General features: G+C 42.3%; 1 protein-coding gene and 1 long non-coding RNA gene across 6 annotated transcripts in view; one reads left to right on the top strand and one right to left on the bottom strand.

Annotated features, from left to right (window-relative positions):
- The window catches only part of zfhx3b (zinc finger homeobox 3b), a 365979-nt gene that overhangs the window by 169031 nt on the left and 174359 nt on the right, over positions 1 to 22589 (top strand). For all 5 annotated transcript variants that reach the window (XM_074617828.1, XM_074617854.1, XM_074617862.1 and 2 more), the window contains exon 6: positions 10069 to 10129. The gene's annotated coding sequence lies outside the window, so the exon portion shown is untranslated. The remainder of the gene's footprint in view (positions 1 to 10068; positions 10130 to 22589) is intronic.
- Positions 12668 to 14242, bottom strand: LOC141757452 (uncharacterized). Its single transcript, XR_012591651.1, has 2 exons — positions 13932 to 14242; positions 12668 to 13574 (listed from the first exon to the last, which is right to left on the bottom strand). It is a non-coding gene; the product is annotated as an uncharacterized LOC141757452 (long non-coding RNA).

The following is a 22589-nucleotide window of genomic DNA, read 5'->3' as shown; positions in this document are numbered from 1 at the left end:
CCATACAGGAACCGCCTTAACATTTCCCTCCAGACCCGCAGTGCTGAGCTACTTTGTTTTTGGTGGTATATAGGCAAACCTGAGCCCTTGCAGGAACTGGTGCTCTTATTGTATTTGGGCAGAATCATATCTAGTGTTATGACATGTGAGGGACGGAGCAGGCAGAGCTTTTAAAAAGCTGCGCCCTCCTCCAAGAACACTAATGAACGCTGTAGAGGATGCCTCAGACCTCCCAGATCCATCAGAGAAACTAATTACAAGATCCAATTAAAGAGAGAGAGGAAGAAGAAGGGGAAGAAGAGAGAGAGAGAGAGAGAGAGTATATGGGGGGGGTTAGGTCTCCCTTTACCATTGACCCAGCCAGGCCGTCGGCTCATTCAAGACAGTAATTATAGCTTATTTATTATTCATCCTTGAGCTAAATAAGAGCGTGACATTTCAATAACAATAATAAGGGCAGGAAAAAAAGGCAGCACAAACTACAGACTTGCTAATTGCAGTGCTCAGAGATTAAACGACTGGAAAAATGTTGTTATTTACTTATTCATAACGTCGAGAGCAGCCATAAGAGCATAGCAATGCACTTCACTGAAAATGAGTCTAAGGGGCTCTCTCATGATCTCGTCGGTGGACGTAATCCTCGACAAACCCAGGATGCCATGCCTCCCTTAACAAGTGTTTTGGGGGTCTGTATCTCGACTTAATGACTTTCTCTCGCTGTTTTACTGTGACCATGTCTCATTAGAACGAGCGGCGCAATCTGGTGTGTGGTCTTAAATTTTCGACAGATTTTGGTCTTTTAGCACCCTATACTCAATCATAGTTTATTGAGATGATACTTCACAAAATTGAAAGTATTTCTCAATATTGCGATAATCAGTTTATCCAGCTTGCGTAAGGCCTACACCCCTCGTCCTCTCGTCCTCCTTTTCTCACCATACGCCCATACTTCCCACCTCTCCTTCCCCTAAGCTGAACTCTGAGGCACCTCATTAAGACTGCCAGCTCTTGGCCTCATTGGCTATGGCAGAGGTGAAGAATATCACATAATCATGAAGTGGAGATGGCATTACACTCATCACAAATTATAGATGAGTTTTACTGTGTGGCGGGAGGCCTGGCAGACTAGTGCTTAACTTAAGTGACTGTTACAGGGGTCTGCAGTCCCCCGCCTCCGTTCTGAAACCGGCCCGTTTGCAGGAAAAGGCGTATGAATGCTACAATAATGCGCAAGGCATTTAGCGTGCAATAAGAACGCCTTTATTGTCTTTTGCGTGTCATTTGTACACCGTGTAGTCTGTATTGACTGCAATGTAAACGCATCTACGTAAATATGCTACGCTCAGAGCTAGTGACGTAGAATAAAAAGCGAGAAAGACTGCTTATGGCCGATGGGTGGTAGGGGTGTAAGAAAATATCGAAAATATTGAATATCGCGATATTATGTTTTGTGATACTGTATCGATTCTTAAAAACACTGTATTGATTTTTAATTAATAGTTTACAGTCAACACTTTATTTCATTTGTAAAGAGATGCTCTCTCTCAGTGTATGTGTCCTATCAGCGTAGTGCTATGATGTTGGATGTTAAGGGGACTGTGATAAATGCAAATGCAGATCCCAATTGTCCCGATTGCATAAAAACGTAAACTTTTTTATCCAAATTTTATGCATATGGCGATGTGTTCTTTATACTATGACAGTTTTCCTAAACTTAGATTTTTAAAAAATCACAATATGTCGCCTTGCTTACAGTATCGCGATATATTGCAATATAATGAATCATAACCCCTGTATCGTGATACGTATGGTATCGCCAGATTCTAGCCAATACACAGCCCTACTGGGTGGGGAGGTTGATGGGTCCATCAAACACACACCTTTTAACCAGGAGACGTGGTGTTTTGTTTTGTTACGTTAGTGATGTTTGTCACATGTTTTTTAGCGACGTTGTTGACGTGTTTTCAGTACTTATGTTATGTTGTTTCTATGCGTATTTTACTTAGTTTACGTACTTATTTTAAGCCCAATCATGACGTTTTTCCTAAACCTAACTATATATTTTTTTTGCCTAAACCTAACTGTGGACACCATCGTAGTTTTGTTGCGTGGCATAAAAATGAAGCGGCATACAAATGACATGTGAAAAGCCTAAAATGCGTCCTCGTGACATGAGGACTGTCGTTGTAATGTCATGCTATTTATACGCCTTCCTGTGAGACCAAGTTGCTGAAACAGTCCGATTGGAATTAACATTTATTGAGACTGTCTGTACCAACATCGGGTATTTGTGTATTATATCACACATTGCTGAATATTTCCTTTGTTATATATCCTTTGTTTCTTTCTGGAAACTGCCCCTTCCTGCTTTACCGTACAGGGACTTCGCTAGATCAGAAGACAGCAGCGGAATACTGCATTACTACTAAGACTTATACTGTATGTTTTATCCAAAACAGATCATAAGTAGGGCACCTTCTGCTCATTAAACATGGATATCGGTATGTTAAAATGCCGTCTAGTGAGTATTGGTCAGGCGCAAGCCAGTGAAAGTCCATAAACAAAACCGGTGACAGTTGTAATTGATTGGTTGTTGAATATCTGCCTTTTGAATGTATTTGATCAAACAGAGACGCCTTTGTTGTCTTCTGTCATTTACCTGCCAGACACTAAGAATAACTGTTTTTGATCATGCACTTCTTATGTTAGGCCTCATGACTCTTCCATTATGGCACTAAGCTGAGAAACAAAAAATAACAGACAAACAGCAATCTGTGATTTTCCTTTGATTGTATCTATTTGCATTCATATGTTCCTTTAAGACACTCAAGAAGTCCTTTACCGCCACCACTAACAGAGTAACGTATAATAGTACGACGCAGCATAAGCCTGTGTGTCCCATTGCCATAGGGCAACAATACACTGTACCGGTACCTCGCTTCCTTTTCCTCTTAATGCTTTTGTCCTTGAATCTCAAAGGAGCCTTGTTAATATACTTCTATTAGGTGAATCAGGCAGCAACAGACTGCAGACAGTGTAAATGAATAGTCAATATTTGGAGATATGGTAAAGACATGTTAAGTTTATCTGTGCACATTTTTTCCTAGAATATATTTCATCTCATGAAATATAAGTGTGTGCATCTATGGTGTGTTCCTTATATTTTACATAAGTGCAGTTGTACACGTGCTTGGACAAGCAGAAACCTTGACCTTGCAGAAGTGAGAGAAGGGAATAGCTGCCCAGTGACCAGTGGAGGGTGGAGGGGGGTTTCATCAGAAAACCTTCTTCTCTCCCTCTCCTTGTGATTTGCCTCCTCTCCCTCACCCATTTCTACCCGTGCAGACTCTTCATACCCTCACTGGGCCTGCTAAAACAGGAGGGGGGGAGGTTATAGCACTTATCAGCTGATGCGGGACATGTCCTCAGACAGAACCATTGATTTTATTGACTGATTCATTTGCGGTTTTCCCATACGGTTGCCTGCTTGTAGTTTTTGTCAGGGGGGCTGAGCTTATGGAATTTGGTTAAGGGGCTCGGTAGGACCAGGAGGGTCATTGTTGTGACTGTGATACAGAAACAAGTTTAGAAAGCCCAGTAATCACATTTATTATATTTTCTATTCCTCCAATAACAGAAAATAGGGCTGCAGCTCTAAGGATTATTTTCATTGTCGAGTAATCGATTAGTTATTTGGTCTATAAAATGTCAGAAAATGGTTAAAAATGTCGATCAGTGTTTCCCAGAGCCCAAGATGACGTCCTCAAATGTCTTGTTTTGTCCCCAACTCAAAGATATTCAGTTTACTGTCATAGAGGAGTAAAGAAACGAGAAAATATTCACATTTAAGAAGCTGGAATCAGAGAATTTTGACTTTTCTTTTCTTAAAAAATTACTCAAACGGATTAATCTATTATTAAAATAGTCGGTGATTATTTTAATAGTTGACAACTTATCGATTAATCAGTACAAACAAACATATAAAAAATACATACAAAATAATATATACAAAAAAATATATAAAACGTGAAAAATATGTTCTCCTGAACTTCAAGCCACCTCTTTCTCATGCAAATGGTGGGGAAACGGTCCACATGATTGCACACACTACTACAGTAGACCATACTTACAGGATCACAAGTGATACACAGACAAACACATTGCCCTATTGCTCTCTCACCACACTCACACAAACACACACACACACTGACCAGATCACACCCCCTCGGGGCTGTGGGGCAGTGCTTGAGCGATGTCTCCCCAGGGGGCTGATATTTTATAGTTTGTGTCCATCAGTGGCGTAGCCCGGGGCGCCAGGGTTGACAGTAAGTGCTCTCAACACCGGTGACACTGATTCATCTGAGCTATGACACAGATGAGAGAGAAGGGGGAGGAGGGACGACCAGAAGAGAAGCATAAAACACCTAGAGACCAGGTTATGCTTGTGTATTTTGTTTGTGTCATACCAGGTCCTTATGTTCTGTGTTTAAATTAAATACCTTCCAGCACATTGTAATGTTAGCGAACGCCATATTGTCTTCTCTTTAGTGGCTGGTTGCTACATGGATGTTCACCGCAACATACTATGATATGGCAGTCTAATATGTGCTAGACCGGAGAGATTGGCTTGAGGAAAGGACTCCAATCTAACATGGCATTTCAATTTCTCATTCCCCCTCATGGCTGTGCTGTGCACTGCTGCACCTCTTCTACATATATATAGGGAGGACGCCTCTGAACCCCAGCCTTCTGGATGCGCATACTAAGCAATCAATGTGTCACCTCTTCCTGACAATCCTATTTTTTTCATATGGGGGCCACGCTCATTTTTTCTTGTCAGCAGAAGGTAATTTGCTGTATTGTGATTCAGTCCTAAAACTTGGTGACGAGGTGTCTCATAAGTCGCTACCTCCCCTCTGTCTCCCCGGCTCCCCCCCCCCCACCTGCATCACCCACAATATGGAAAAACCCAAGGAAGAACCCCAACCCCCATCCTATCTACACCCAACCGCAACCCCACACCCCTGTCCCCTCTTTCCACGCCAAGCCCAACATAGTTGTGTCTGAGGCGGGCTGCTAAATTAGATAAGCGGGGCTGTGGCGCAGCGCCCCTGATTAATAAAAGATGCAGTGCTCCCGGGGGATGGCCCCTCTGAGGGCCGAGCACAACCTACCCACAGACAATGGAGTTTGCTGGCACACAATGAACAGGAAATGGAGAGAACGAACCAATCATGGAAATATAACATTTAAAGCAGAACTATCCAGTGACCCCTCTGTGACATTATGCATGCATCATAATAGATAACTAATGTTGGAAATGAAAAAAAGGAACACAAAATATTAAAATATTCATTTATTTAGGACGCATATTCTGCTATTGACATATGTTGGATAGAACTACCGATTTCCTGCTGTTTTATGACATTTGCAAGTCTCCCGGCAGAACTACTGCAAATTCATGGTCAGTTTGATTCTGGCCCCTAACAGTGCACATTTAACATATTGGTTATTATTCATCCTGCCATTGTTAGGGCAGCTAAAACTACCAAAATATGATAGAAATTGGTATGATGTGGTGTCTTGTGTGCTGATAATATTGCTCTGATTATGAGAATAAATAGTGAAAGACTTCCTCTCATACTTCAGTCAAACCTGAATCTAATTGAGCATTAGACAATTAGAGAAAATTATTGGAGGTGATATATATTTTTTTTAATTTTGAGGGTGATTTGTTTAATAAAACAGCAGTTCAAAGAAGGTCAGTACAGCATTGTGTTAAATACCTTTTGTTTCCAAAGTTGTTTCTAATCCAAGATGCTTATCAATGAGTTGCTTTAATGCAACAGTTTAAAGTGGATTTAAACTAAATAACCACGCTCCAAGGTAATTCCTATATACGTATGCCTATATTCAGATTAGATTTCTTTGCATTTGTATACATTTTTGGTTATTTACTGCTTTTAAGAGTAGCCAAGAAATAGAATAGAACATTTTCTGTAGCCGTTGTCTTACTTACTGTTCAGATTCATTGTAACATGCAAACATGGACAAGATGCCTGCAGCAGAAAGTATGGGAATGTCAGCCAAACTCGTGTTTACATTCATTTAATTTGGATAAGTCATGCTCATATTTAACCAGTAAGTAAATGATTTAATAGCAATGGAATGAGATAGGCTGAAATAGGGCTGGGCGATAAGGTCCAAAATCTTCTACCACGATATAGGTCATTTCATATCTCGATAACGATATACTGTATATCATGATATAACATGTTTTCTGGTAATTCAACAATGGTCTGTATAAAATAACCACATGGTAAAGCCTATATTTTTGTATACTGCTGTGTAAGTTAAATGACAAATGAAAGGAGTATTTTCTCATTTTAAGAACTTGAGTGCGAAATGAACATAACCGTTTTAAGTGAAATTATAAAGAATATATATATTACTGTATATACATGTATATGTGTAATATATATAATAAATATAGCCTATATCATGATAGAAACAATATAGAAAAATATATATGATAGACATTTTTATATAGTTTTGACAATATATATCATCATAATGCCCAGCCCCTTCTTTTTGACTAAGTTGGAATGAGTATTTAATTTTTTACTGTTTCTCTTTCTGTAGAAGAGCTATACCTTTTAAAATACAGCTGCAATGAAACATAATAACAGAGGTTGGGATTTTAAATCAAATTTTAAGAAAACTGTCATAGTATAAAGAAGACACTGCCGTATGCATACAATCTGAGTAAAAAAAACTTCTTTTATGCAGTCAGAACTGTGGGATCTGCATTTACATTTATCACAGCAACAACCAACATCATAACACTACTTTTTGTGCAATCTGAACCGCTGTCTGCCATGAATCGTTGCATTTAAACTCTGAATTAAAAATTCAATACAGTGTTTTTGAGAATCGATACAGTATCACACAACATACTATCACCATACTCAAGTGTATCGATATTTTCTTACACCCCTAGTCTGTACATATAATAACACATCAAAGCTTCTTGGGTTTTAGCTTTTATTGTTGAGCCTCAAAAAAATAGCTCCGACTGGCACATGAAAGAGATAAAATAATTTCTTAAACCGAGAAGTGTTCCCAATGTACATCTTTTTTGAAGTGTGTGTTTGTGTGACTCGTGCGTGTACCTCTGTGGGAGAGCGTGCAAAAAAGGCTAACGGACGCTCAGCTAGTTTTCACACCCACAGCATCACGTTGTCATGTCATTTCAGTCCTACATTATCTCTATTCACATTCGTCCCCTAATGGCTTTGTTATCAAGAGGATATTATCCCTCTCACTACCCATGTTTATAAGACATCCAGCGGTGATCCAGTTGCCTATGGAGACCGCTGAAATCAAGGCTGTATTATCATCTTGCTTCCCTTTCAAAATTCTTGCTGTAAACAGTGCATTAAACCTGTCCATTTTAGTGCTCGCATTATAATGCTAAAGCAGTCACTGAAACCTGCTTGGCCAACACCGACAGACAGGTTTACTAGGCGAACATCAGCACCGACACAATCAACATGAATCCATTTAGCGTCGTGTGTGCGCATGTGCACTCATGCAGGTTTTTAGCAGACATGTTTCTCCTCTGCTCCGTGTTGGTGGCGTGTGATTGCCGCATGGATCATGAACACTAGAGCATTTATCTTTAAATAACCCCCCACCCCCTGTCGCTACTGAACAATAGCGAGACGCTTCTAATTTTCTGCAAGATAATGGTAGTCATATTGAGATGAAAAAGGTCAAGGGTTGACTCGTGGGGTTTTGATTGGTTCGGAGCGTCACGCTGCCCCAGGAGATAAAATGGAAAGCGATATTTCATTTATAGCACCACCACCTTCCAGACTGCATAGCAATTTTAGGTGATAGCTCCATGAGGAGGCCCAGTTCTGAGATGATTAGAGTGCATCTACCAGTCAAACACTAAACACAAAAACGGCTACTCTGATGTCTTGCATCAGCAGCTTTTTTGCTGTTTCTTTTATGATCAAAGGCGGGTTTTGTATAGTTTTCCACATGCTGTTTTTAATATGTCATTTTTTCCAATCTTCGCCCACCCCCCTCCAACCAGCAAAGATTGATGGGTTTTGTTTATGAATATGTATAAGATGTGCATATGCAGTTGAACCTGCCTTTGACCTTCATCTGCTCTCATGTTTGCAGTGAGCTGCTATGCATTGTAGTGTTTTAAAAAGGAAATATTTCTTATTCAAGTAGATACTGTAAGTTATAAAACTCCATGCATTAATTTTTTTCTCAAATCTTATGCCTGCCTCCATATATTTTTATTCATAAGGTGCAGTCGTCCTTTATTCTGTACGTGCTTCAATGGAGATGCGGGGGGATGTCGCTACGGTGGAGTGCATGAACCTACGCTGACTTTTTTTGTTTTCCCCCAACGTTCTGTGGTCGCCTGATGTTCATTGAATGTAATGTTTAATTCATGCTTTGACCACAATGGTTAGGAAATCACCACTCACTGGTATGTGAATGTATTGAGGAGCAAACTACAGCTAACACATAGAGCCTGGCGTCTGATTGTACACAAATAATCATATAACCAAAGCACTCCAACCATTACACACACAGACGAATAATAAATCAATGAATCTCTAATCGCACAACTTCTGTCTCTTAATAGAAGTGCCCCAACAAATTTATGTCATAACTTGCAAATTCACATCATGTGTTTTATTATGTTAATTCCCAAAAGCATTATGAACCCACAACAGTAGAGAAAACTAGCATTTGGCTGACATTGTTTTTTGTTTTACCCTTCTTGGCAGCTTTTGCATAATCTCTTTGGCCTGGTTTCTACATCGTGTTTTTATATATATTTTTTTATTCCAGCCTTAGAGCCAAATGCATCACTCATTATGCAGTGACCCAAACTGCATTCACCCAAAGAGCAGTCCAGCCAGTGGGAGTGGCCTGAGCTTGTTGAGGAAGCTGCCCTTTAAGGTCATTTCAGTGGTCATGTGATAGGCCGGCGGAGCCCCCTGGGCCATATGACAAACCGAGCTGCCAGACCGAGGTGTGTGTCAGGGGTGTTTTTCCACAAAGCATTCTATAAAAGTGTAACTGGGCTGTATTTGCCCTTTCCTCCTGCTATGCGTTCAGCCAACAGGCCCCTGAAGATCTCTTAAAAAGTGCTGATCCACAGAGCTGGACTGGTGCTCTTGTAATCCTTCTAGCTCTGCTCCACCTCCTCCCCCCACGATCCCCATCCTCCGCACTGTACCTCCTCCCTCACATTCCCTCACTGTCTCCTGCTGATGCATTGCTGCTGATGTGAGCGACAAGGTGATGGGATGGCGGGGCTTGTTTGGGCCCCAAGCTAATTACCGCACATTAGAGCATGACTAAATAAATCTTAAGTGCCGCTAATTGCTTGGCAGTGAAAACAATAACGGTGGTAGTTGCCCAGAGGCTCTGGGGTAGTGAGGGGCTGGGGCACTGGGGACCAGGGGGCCCTGGCACTGGGCCAGCAGAAGACACCAGCACCATCAGTCAACTCTGCCTTCATGTTAAAGTCACACACCACTTGGCACTGTCACTACATGCACCATATGCCCCACACCCTCCACATCCACCACCCGGTCCCCTATAACACACTCCCTGCAGCCCTCACCAGCAAAGAATAAGCCGTACATGACAGACACAGACAAGCTCAGTCTGTCTGCAGAGCCATCATACATCACTGCATTAATAAACATGAATTAGTAATGGCACAATTAGATGGGGTTGTTCTGACATTTACTAGTACAATAATGGTGTTCTCCTCTTTACAACCCCCTTTGGCCTGTACTGGAGCGCTATCAGATCTCAGACCTTTAGACGGGAGGGCTGGAAGGGGCAGAGATGTCCCACTCAGTCATGTATCTTGGTCACAATAAGAAAAAAAACACATCTAAGGGATTTGTTTCAAGATTATTTGGTTGTTATTTATGTTTATGTTAAAAAAAAAAAAAGATATTTTTTAAATCCAACATGGAGTAATGGTCCGACTTTCTGTGTATGTAATTTCTCTTTTAGGTTGCATTCTGAAGACGTTTGATCAGCCTGTGCTGCCTACCAGATCTCCTGTGGCCCAAAGGTATGTTCAACACCGAAATCCCAGCAGCCTCTCACTCTGCCACAGCACTCACCAAATTTGATTGCCATAAACTGCAGACAACATTATGTGACAGCGTTTCCAACTCATTTAGAGATGCAAATTTCTGTTCTCCACGAAGGCAGTACAGTCACTGCACACCATCATATGGTCTGATCTGCCGAAAAACAATATATATAGATATAAAATTTACATTCGGTTCCACAATAATCATCATTATTGTGGATTTTTACTTGCTATGATATGATTTCCTTCAACAATTAAGTTAAACAAAAATGATTTAGGTGGTTTAGGAGTAGTTTTTGTGCCCAGTGTTTATTTGGCTTTCAACAGTGCCAGCTGATGCGTTAACACAATAAAAGGTATCATCAGAGGAATAATTTCAATCAAAAGTCATTAGCATACCGTAAGCATATTGGTCACAACCATTAACCTGAAAGCAGTATACTCGTTTACAGTGCTAATTGATCAAAGCTCTTAGAAATCCTTTCGTTTCAGATTTTGCCCTTTCTTTCTTTTTTCACTTTTAATTATTTCTTGTAACTTGAAGTTTCATTTCCCAAAAGCTGACAGGGGTGAACAGTGATGTTATCTCAGTGTCACGTTTATCCTCTGCCACTTTTTGATCCTCCTTTTTTCTCTCCTGAACCACTGGCTTCTCATTTGCTCTGTCACTCTTCTGCAGTGTTTTACTGCTTTCCCAGGGGACTCGTGCGCTTTTGTTAGCTTTTCTGTGAACACACACGGCCTAATTGGTTGATTAGTTCAGGTTGACTGGCCTGTTAATTGAATAGTAATTTAGATCTGATGTGTCTAATGAAGATCCTAATTTATGGTTTGGCACTCGTCCAATGGTTTGTTTTTGAGAGGAGGAATCAAACAAAAAAAGGATGAAAGTGAATAAGAAAAGGATTCAGTGTCTCAGTGCTGCTTTGATAGCACATTAATTAACTCTTTGTGTAAGGTGATAACACTTAAGAGCGTTTATCTCCCTGAAATTAAGCTGATATAGACAATAGTGAGGCATGGATATTAGTCAAAGACATTGAGCGTTTAGCATTAGAGTTTAAAACTATGCAGCCTTTTGGTTATTTGTCCCAAGGACAAAGAAAGATGGGCCTGTTGACCACATATACTGACTGTAAATAATACACAACAGATATCACACTCAATTCAAGATATCAATATACTAACCAAAAACAAATGAGAGCCTGGCTGAGCAGTCTGGCAACCATATTCAGCTTCGACACTGTTACATTTTGAGCATCAGTTTTGCAAAACTTCTGCTTAGTTCATTTATGGCACAAACTGATTTAGGGCACAGAGCAGGTGTTGCAGGTGCTGTATCATTTATAAGCATTATTTGTGCTGCCATTGGTTTTATTTCAAAGAGATTAACATGTTTATAGCCCCTCCTTTCACAGTTGAGACTTTTCATCCAACTAGCGATGTGCTAAAAATTCCATCCGCATAGTATAAATATTACTCTTTAATAAATGTAAGATTTTGTTTTGTTTGCTTAATAACATTGCATTTGACCTACATTTGAGTCCTTTGATGATCACATATTGTGGGCACATTTGTTAATGTTAATCCACATCTGATCAGGGTTTCATAAATCTGGATCAGATGTCAGACCTGTGACTATTAGCCTTTCTTATATGTTTCTCCAGTTTATGCAGCTCTGTTCATCTTTGAGCTGAAAAAGAGCCTCTGCAACCGATCAACTCAATATAGTTTACCAGTCAATGATAATGAGAAAAACAAATTCTTGCTGTTGCTGCACTGAACTCATGATCTCTGTGTTGTGTACGTCCAACAACTCTAATGCAAGCAAGCCAGTACTTTGGTGTTTATCTTCCTCTCTTCACTTAAACACCAATTGAGTCTCCCTGGTTACCATTACTTGTCCTGTACCTGAGCTACAATACATTTATCTTATGAGTTTAGCTCAAGTGAAGTACAAGTACATACTGTAACGCCATTCAATTCCACAGTATATATGTATTTATATTGATTTTTGAATAAGTATGTTTGTAGTGGAAAAGTGATAAAAGACACAACAAATGTTAAGACTGTTCTTGACCATAGAAATTCTTAATCGACTAACACTCAATACAATTTTGTCGACTAATCGATTAGTTGATTTAATTGACAAATCTGTAAAACTGAATTCCTCCACAAAGAATCACACAAAAGCACCACTTTCAATCTTGTGTTTACCAGAGATGTGCGATTATGTTTCTTGGAAATGAGTCATTCGACATGAAACAAGCATAAAAAAATGACTAATTGACTAAAGAAATCTCAGTCGACTAAGACCAAAACAACCGATTAGTCGACTGCTTGACTAAGAGGGTGCAGCCCTAAAAGCATATACATTCATACATGATATGTTCTCAATTTGCCTGATTGTTTTTGAGTGGGACGGTGGTGAGAGAGAATAAAGACAGAGAATAAATCAATAGAGTTGTTAAATCTTCGGGAAACATTTTGCGTGAATTGAAGATGGCAGTAGAGTTCCAAAATCACAGTTTAATTGAAGTCCGTTGGCAACCATAGTGGATCATTTCATGTCATTAATTTATTGTATACTAACTGTCACAACAGTATACTGTTATTAGGATATGTACAGCCACACATACTTAGAGCCATTTGTATTGTGTACCGCACGAAAACGTTTCTTTTGTTTTACAGTTTATTTAACAAAACTGTATGTAGGTGGCGGTGCTTCTTGGTACAGAATGTTCATTCCTTTAATTCATGTTCACAGAGGAGTGAACCTGTAGACTGTAGGCCTTTTTCTCTGAGTGTTCCCACACCAGAGCTCCAGTGTAAAGTGAGTTTATGAGCATCAAGGTACTCCCCCACAGTTTGGAGGAATATATTTTCCCTCAAATCCACAATTATGCACAAGGAAGTCACATTTAAAATCAATCAATGGAAACTTGATTTCCCTTTAGCATTGTGGGGGACGATCCCAGAAGGCTTTTGACTCCACCTCCAGTGCAGCGCAGCTTGGGGCCTTGAATCCAACATTCATGGCTGTTGTTGAGCGGTCCAGTCGGTCGTCTGTACAGTAAAATTCCAACAAAATTCAAAATATAACAAAAATTAAATCCAATCCAACGAATTGTCCAAAAACATCCCAAAGCTAGCTTTATCCACACCAGTTCAAAACAGCAACAATCTCTTATTTACACTACCATCTTGCAGCCATTTTCATCTTTGAGCTTGAAATCAGTGTTGGATTATACATCCAACTTTGCCTTGATCAGAAATGTTCCTGTTACTTCCTCCATGGATCTTTGCATCCAGGCTATTTCATCCAGTCTTTGATTTTCTCAGGAATTTCCAGGTATGAGCCCAGTATGTGCTGGGCCTTGTGCTCCCATGTTGTTGCCAAGGTAAACTGCAGAGTTTTACTCTAGACAAAACATAACAAAAAAATACAATCAGTAATAAATAATGCAGGATAATTATAATTTTTTTCTGTGCAGAACATCTAAATTGCTCACCATCCGCATCCCCCGCCCCCCTTCACCTTCCCTTTGAACCTCATGCAATCATGCACACTTATGCACATGCAACAATGTACCTGACAGTGTTACATAGCAGGCCAAACTACTGCAGGCATTAGCAACCTCAGGTGTGGGAATGACCCTCTTTCTTGCACACATACACATTTCTTCGTATTATTTCTCCGTCTGTCACTTACCCGCATACTTAAAGCAGTAGTCATTAGTCGCCCTCACCCTCCCTCTCTTAATGAGAAAGCAATTACCATAGGTTTCTCCCCAGTCCCAGTGGCCTGGCAGCGTTGTCCGAAACCTGCCTCCCCACCTGCCTTCAGCTCTGCGTCTGCTTCTCTCTCAGATTCGCTTCTCTTCCCTTGTACCTCTTCTCCCTTTCACTGTGGCTGCAGACTCTCTCTCTTTCTCCATCCTCTCTGCAGCCTCTCTCGTTCGCTCCTCCCATCTCTGAGCTCTAGGCTGCTCTGGGTTTTAGACGGATCACTCTCACAATGGTTGATCAATACAGGTATTGATCCACTGGCAAAATGTTTATAAAATCATTCTGGGCAGCTGCAGTGCAGCGGGGAGGTGGAGGCGGGGCGACGAGAGGGCCAGCATGCCATGCCATTCGCCTACGAGAGAGCCAGCGCGGACCTGATTGGCTGTCTGTCTACCCGCCTTGCCAGGAAGAGGGCTGGCATAGCCTGCGTTTCTTTGTCATTGTTGCTCGGTATACCACAGCCTTCCCTGGCTTTACGCCGCTAAACTTTCCAGACCACCAAAGCAGAGAGAAGCAGTTTAACCTTCTCGCTGCTCGCGTGTTGACTGCTTGCCAAGCAGCGTCACCCGCTCCCTCTCCTCTCACATCTGCCAAGAAATTAATTTGCATAAATTAGCGAGCTGCAGGCAATCCCAGTCTAATGATCTACTGTCATTTCATTTCCCCCCTTTCTCCCCTATCTTAGCGGGAAAACACTCTTTCTCCTTAACGCCGCCCGTCTGTGGGAAATGTGTCACTTCAGGAACCTTGCCCCCTGTTTCACATGCCAACAGACCAACACACACCATGGATCCCAGCGTGAGAAAATATATATAGTCTTGCAATGCGCAGAGGAACACCTATATCCACAGCATGTCCCTGTTGTACTGTCATGAGGGACCAGGGCGCAGTCTGGGGACAGGCCTCCTACCCGCCCCCCGGCTCTCCTCCTTGCCTCCCTCTTGACTCTCAGCTTACTGTTAAATGAAATGACTCAGCTCCGGTCTTTGTTGCTCCATTGTGGGCATCATTAGCAACATTAGCAGCAGCACAGCAACCACAGCAGGCACACTGTTGCTCCACTTGGGAATGCTACCGACAGGCAAACACTAGAACACTTAAATACAGCGAGAGCAGATTCAAGTGACATGGTTTTATCAAAGGTTTTATAATCCAGGGAGGGGCTGTTGCTTGCTTATGTCTTGTTGAGTGATGGTGTATGAGATGTTTCTTTACACAGAGAAGATAATTGCAGCGTGAAGCGTAGTGTGGTGTAACTTTTTCCAGAATCACAACTCCGTTGATCCAGACTAACATCTGTCAGCCATAAGGCCAGGCAGCCTCTGTGACCTAGAGTCAACCTCCCTCCTCTGGGGTGTGTGTGTGGCTTCGTCTGTCCCTTTTCTGGCACCTATCATAGACCCAGAAACTGTCCCAAAACCACAAAGTCTGGGCCTGCCCCACTAGCCCATCTTCTTTTAAAGAAGAGCGTTAATCTAATTATGGAAGATGAGCCGTATGACAGTAGCTATGTGAGAGTTTCATTCTTTTAATTAGCTGCAGCTTCTGCTTGGCGCATGGTGGGAAGGACCTCCTAGTTTTTCTTAGGCCTCATCCAGTTCACTAAACCTGGAGCCCCAGGAATATGGTCGGCACACATGCACAGACAGACAGACAGACAGACACGTGTTGAAAGTGTCACTCACACATACGCCGGAGTGCGGTAATTACTCTAACACATCCCGAACTGGCCACAGCCCATTCATTACCATAACATGTTGTAATGAAGTTTAATCCCTCATCATGTTGTCTGTGGTTGGGGAGTGGTGTGTGGCTGTTATCCTCCACTACTCCAGATGTCATCCAGGCTGTCTCTTCTCAGTGCTGCACTAGACTGAAGACATGACAGCCAGTACCCCCACCTTTAGCCATTTCCTTCTTTTTTCATCTCTGCTTTTTTCCCCCCTCGTAAATTCATTTTGACCTCATCCATCTTTGTTTCTTCCCTCCTCCCTCATCTCATTTTTCACCTTCTGTTCCTTCGTCCACATTCCCTCCCATCTCTAAGAGAGTGTGTTATTTATTTCATCTGAATGCAGGGGCTCCTTGGTGCATGCTTCTCACAGTAATCAATTTCAGCTCAGACAGCATAACCAAACAAAGCGCTGCGCTCATTTCAGCATGGGCATAGATGTAACCCATCTCTCTCATTTTCTCCCCTCCCGCTCCTTCGTCGGGAGACATTTTGTTCTCACTCTGATGCCATTATGTCAATCACTGCAGACGTGTGGTTATGTGTGAATGCAGCTGCTAAATGAGTCATGGCAAACAAAGATCATTAGAGACTGGAGGGTTTACATCTGTTAATGTATATGGCAGTTATGTTGCATACGATTGTCATCTTTCAGTCTGTGTGCGTACATTGAAGTTTTGACTCTGTTTGATGGCTTTTACGATACACAAGAGTGTGTGCAGCATGTTGATTCTGTTCAGAACCTCCTAGTCCTCACTGGGCGACAACATAGAGCGTATAGACAAGAAGCAGGTGTCTCCCACTGCTGTATGAATGAGGAAGACTGGAGCTGCAAGCTCTCCTGTATCCTTTTCTCTGCCCAGCCATCCTCTTTGTACAGCAGTCGAGACCACCAGTTAATGCAGCCGCTGGATTGGCCTCTTTCCTTGCTCTGCTTTTATTGATTTCAGCCAGACACAGAGCCAGACAGAAAGAAAGGGCCTTTTCAGGAAGAAGTTAAACGGTCAAGTAGCGGTGGAGGGTGGCTTTCACCACTTTATTGACGAGGTGGAAAAATGTCACTATTATGGAGGCCCTCGCAGCAGATAGTGAGCTGATTGGATGAGTGCCCCCGGGTCAGAGTGGAGCACGTTCCCCCTGCAGCCAAACGAGAGCAAATAAAAGGGCAGAGGAATCCGCTTGAACTGGAGGTGAGGTTTCTCTCCACCAGGCCTCTCTGAAGGCAACATTTCTCCGGGTGTGTGAGGCAAAGTGCTTGGAATTTGGACCGAGTTGTGATCTCTGGTGGACTCCTTCCCTCTGATCTCTCTTCTAAAGGCGTTCTGGGTTTCCAACATATTATAGCTTTAGGGACTTTCATGTTTTTATATGTTGCACAAGCCCATGATACATACAGAACTGGTGCTACACTGCTGCAGCAAAGGATGAGAGATGAAGAAAGTGATGAGGAATACAGAGAGGTAATCATGCGGATCACGCAGAGGCTGTAGATGCAGCCATTTCAAAGACACCAAGGCAGACAGAATTAGGCAAAATGTCTGACTAGTCTGAGTATGACATGTATGAGTGGTGTCTCCATACTTTGGCACAAGAATTGACAATATTTAATGTTTTATGTGTCATTGGAAATACCCAAGGATAACACAAATCTTGGCACAAGAGAGGAGAGGCAACCCGGCCTCATCAGAAGGCGTACAAATACCACAAAATTACGTCAGGAGTATGCATTTGAGCCTTTTCGTGTGACATTTGTACACCATGCAAACGTCCATAGTTAGGTTTAGGCAAGAAAACCACTTAGTTAGGTTAAGGAAAAAACGCCAGGGTTGGGCTCAAAATAAGTACATAAACTCAACTAAGTAAAATACGTACGGAAACAACGTAACACAACTACAGAAAACATGTCACCAACGTCACTAAAGAACATGGGACAATTGTCACGTGACAAACATCACTAACATAAGTTACAAAACAAAACACCAGTCAACAACGGTTTTGAACAGCGGCCTCGTGGTTCAAAGTCGTGTGTTTGTTGGACCCATCCACCTGCCCACCATAAGTGGTCTTTCTCGCTTCTTATACTACGTCACTAACTCTTACCGTAGCATTTATACACGGATGCCTTTACATTGCAGTCAGTACGGGATATATGGCATACACATGACATACAAAAATCAAGAAAGGCATACTTATTGCGCGCTAAACGCCTTGCGCATTATTGTGGTATTCATACGCCTTTTCGTGTGAATGGGCTAGGAGAGGACACCTGGCTCACTGTATCATGGGCAAGTGTCACAGTTTTGATTGCCCCTGAAGTCAGAGGAAAAAAGTTAACTCATAAAATGAAAGGGAAAAGCATTATGGGATATTTGCAAAAAGAGACTGTGGGGTACATCACTGAATCTGACATGCGAGACTCTAAAGGCCCCTGACAGAGAGAGGGTTGTGAGTCCTCACAAATGGGGTTCAAATACAAGCCACTCTCAGGCCCGGCCTTCTGACGTCAATCAGTCTAATTAGCCCGGCACATCATCTGGCCGGCCCCTCCTCGCAGCACAAGACAGACCTCTGGAAAGGTCAGCATGCCACAGCAGAGACAGAGCAGTGCTTAATCAGAGGTGAAATGGTTTCTTTTCCAAATTGATTCCAGTTCGGATCAGACAAGTAGTGTCTTGTGTTGAGCCACTTAGAGACTTCAAGGAAAGGCGGCAGGCGCTTTTAAGAGGGCCTTTAAAACAAGACATTAACAAATAAAAACTGGTCTGGTGACATCTGGACCAGGGCCCAAAGAGCACTGGGCCGTATGAAAGATCTGTCTGTCTGTTTGTCTTCATCTCTTTTCTCTGTTGTTCTCCCTCTGTGCATCTCTTTATCCACCGCTCTGCATGAGATTCACATATGGACGCACATACTCAACTGAACTGAGAAAATTCAGACAAACTCTGCTGGAAACATTGTCCCTCTACATAGTAAAAAAAACAACTGAAAAATCACTTTTATAATGTTGACACAAAAGAGTACGAAATAAATATTTTGTCTTCTCTCTCACAAAGTAAACTAAGTACCATTAACACTGGACCCCTGAGGCGTTTTATCTTTTTACACCCTCTTTAAAGCTCTTTTTACAACAGGCTTGTCGCAGCCATGTATACATAGAAGGAAACATCTGAGCTCGCCCACACCCACACACACACACACATCTGTACACTGCACATTCACCAACTCCCTTATGCTGAATGCATAATATATGTAATGAAATAATGTTTCCAGTGGGGATGGTTGTGGCTGGGGGATGGAGATGTGTAGTGAATATCAATGTGGCTCCCCCCAGACTCCCTGGTTCAATTGGTGTGATGGTGGGGGGTAAATGAATATGTGGGAGTGAGAGAAGCTTTATCCCTTTGCCCAAAGCTACAGTGAGGAGTCCACGCAGATGGAGGAGGGGGTTCTTCACTGGCCCACACAGTCATTATGAACTTCAGATTCATACATTCCAACTAATGCTGTGTCCTCTGTTGTCCCCTTCATCCCATGAATGGTTGAATTTAGGCCTCTGGTCTAAAGAGCAACTACTGGCTCCTAATTGCCACATGCCGACTCACAATATACGCAACGTATCCTCATACAACGCTTCGTATGATTTCTTGTGGAAAGTTATTTCTCATTTTTCGTTTGTGAATGTCCAGTGACACGTGACGCATGCGTCGATTTCCACTCCAGACTTTTCAAAATAAGACTACTTTGTTAGGTTTGGGAAAAGATGGACTTGGTTAGGTTTAGGGTACAAAACTACTTAAGTTTGGGCAACACAACTACTAAGTAAGGTTTAGGCAACAAAACTACTTAGGTTTAGGAAATGATCAACTAAGTTAGGTTTAGGCAACACAACTACTTATTTAGGCGCCTCACAGCTAGAGGGTTGCAGGTTCGAATCAGGCTTGGGACCCTTCTGTGTGGAGTTTGCATGTTCTCCCCGTGTTAGCGTGGGTTTTCTCCGGGTACTCCGGTTTCCTCCCACAGTCCAAAGACATGCAGATTAGGTTAATTGTGGACTCTAAATTGCCCGTAGGTGTGAATGTGAGTGTGAATGGTTGTCTGTCTCTATGTGTCAGCCCTGTGATGGACTGGCGACCTGTCCAGGGTGTACCCCGCCTTCGCCCAATGTCGGCTGGGATCGGCTCCAGCCCCCCCCGCGACCCCTAACGGGATAAGCGGTTGCAGATGAGGATGAGGATGAGGAACTACTTATTTAGGTTTAGGCAACAAAACCACTTAGGTTTAGGAAAGGATGGACTTTGTTAGGTTTAGATAAACACAACTACTTAGATTTAGACAACAACACTACTTAGTTACGTTTAGGCAACAAAAATACGTAGTTAGGTTTAGGCAACAAAACTATTTAGTTAGGTTTAGTCAAGAAAACTACTTAAGTTTAGGAAAAGATGGACTTGGTTAGGTTTAGGCAACAAAGCTAATTAGTTAGGTTCAGGAAAGGTTTGTGGTTTGGGTTAAAATAACACCGGAAGTGGTGTTACTTTAGTACGGAAGTTGCGTGACAAATAAATCACAGTGCATTACTTTTTCGTAGGTATAGCTACAAACGGTGTATGAGAACTTATACTATAATACTTTTCATATAAAAAACAAAATCCAAAGCATGATGCATTTGTGTGCATGTAGACATATACACACGCCAGTGACAGAGACTAGACTCTACCCTTCATACGGTGGCCTGTCCTACTATACCACAGACACCAGGTACACAAGGTATAACCTGCTCCGAACTACAGCTCCAGCTCCAGGAAATCTCAATGAAAATCAACGGAGAGACAAATTCCATTTTCCCCTGCACCTCACCTTGACTGACTCAAGTGAGCTCATCTGTTCCATCTTGTCAGAGTGGAGATGCTGTGTCTCTGTCAGCCGGGGCTTTGATGTTTTAAACATTACCATTAATAATGTTTTCAGCATCAAAATTAATTGCTTTGCTACCGTGTCCTGCTCTCTTCATCCTAAGCTGAAGCATGCATAAATCAAGACTAACTACCTTTTGTCTTGAAATTTTGAGGTCAGGAATTTGGGATGAGACCAAACTTGAGTGTGGCCAAGTAGAGTAAGCTCTGTTTGTTCTCTCTCTCTCTCTCTCTCTCTCTCTCTCTCTCTCTCTCTCTCTCTCTCTCTCTCTCTCTCGCTCTCTCTCTCTCTCTCTCTCTCTCTGTGTGTGCTGCATTACATGGATTTAGATGTAGTGTTTGAAATACTTTTGTTGTTCATATGTTGGAACATCATTTATGTTGAAGAATGATGGATGTGAACATGTGTTCAACAAAGTATAAGTGTATGTGTGAGTTTGTGTAAGGACTTTAGGGAGTTTTCGGTACTTTTCCATGACGTCCATTTCTGCCCTAATGATGAAATTTGAGCAAAAGATGCAGCATGATCTAGAATGCATGAACTTTTGCCCACATAACTGGAATGCCATTCAGACATGGCTACTTTTTTTTTCTTACAACAAAAGTTGAAATATTGGAGCTGTCACTGCGTTAGCTTTGGGATGTCGTTCAATGCAGGATGTGGTGACTTTTGAATTAGCTTGGATTAGACGCTAGAGAAGTATTTTTGTGACTTCCAGATGTTCTGTTATCTATAATTCCCAGCTGTGCTCTGAGAAGTTAAATGAGCTGGAAAGTTTCTGTCCTCGTTCTGTTATACTCATCAAACCCGGGGAAATGTAATTAGTGCCTTTTTGAGATCCCATCGCCTAGCAACTCGCTCCTAAATAAACAATAAAAAATTGCCTTTCCTTTTTCATTTAGCCACACCTCTTATCTGCCAAGCACCTCCTCCTGAGTGGCTTTGGCTCTACCCAGTCTCTGGGGCCCCGCAATGTGAAGACAGGGTGAGGAATGTGTGAAGCATCCAAGGAAACATGAACTGCTATTTTCCCACAAGTATGAAAAAACAGAGGCCATGGCTGTGGAATCTTTCTGACGCAATCAGCTAGTGGGATGGCTGCTGTGCAGTTGGGATTTGGACAGGGGCTCAGGTCAGGGTGTTGTTAAAGCTGTAGTCTTAGGACTTAAAGATCTAAGCCGGACCTGGGCGGGTTAGGGATCTGCTGACGAGGGTAAAACCTGACGAGCAAAACTGGATGGAAAGATAGCGGGAGCTGCTGGATGGCCCCATTTGGGAGCACTCCAAAGTTCCTGCTATTTCATTTTTTAACAGGCATCTGTGGGGCAGCCTATTAATTGTTTGTTGGCCAAACCATCATTAAAAAAGCCGACAGCAGGGTGGCTTTTACCGAGATGTGAGAGGGAGCAGGGAGCTGATACAGGAGAGAGGATCACTGAAGAGGCCCCAAGAGGCCCTCCTAGAGACCCAAATGATTACCACGCTACCGTTGCCTCTGTAATTCTTCATACATTAAGACGCACGGTTGAAAGGAATTCCCAAACACAAAAACAGAGCAAACTTCAATGAGCCTCTCTTTCTTTCCTGATCTAATTATCGCTGCCCCCATAATCGCTGTTATATTCATCATAGTGCTCAGTATTTATAGGGTCTGTTTTCATCATAGTAATAATGTCACTCTGGAATTCCCATGCAGAGAGAGAGAGAGAGACATACATCATAGAGTATATAGAAGAAGCAGCTGGAGATAGGGAGGGCTGCTTCTTGGATCCAGATATCATTTGATGTTAAGAAGGCCACAACAACAGGACCGCTCCGCTACCTCCCCGCAAATGCCCCCTTGTTTTGTCTGGACTTTTCCCCGCCTCTCCACTGTGGAGTCTCCAGATGAACTGGGTTCAGCACGGCGCTAACCTCAGATCCTCGACTGGGTCCCGGAGCTGGCACAGAGCCTGCCTCACTTTCGTAGGCCCTTTGGAGCTTGGAAAAGCCTAGACAGAT

The sequence above is a fragment of the Sebastes fasciatus genome, chromosome 2 (assembly GCF_043250625.1).
Source record: "Sebastes fasciatus isolate fSebFas1 chromosome 2, fSebFas1.pri, whole genome shotgun sequence".
Taxonomy (NCBI): Eukaryota; Metazoa; Chordata; class Actinopteri; order Perciformes; family Sebastidae; genus Sebastes; species Sebastes fasciatus.
This window is presented reverse-complemented; position numbering and strand designations above follow the sequence as displayed.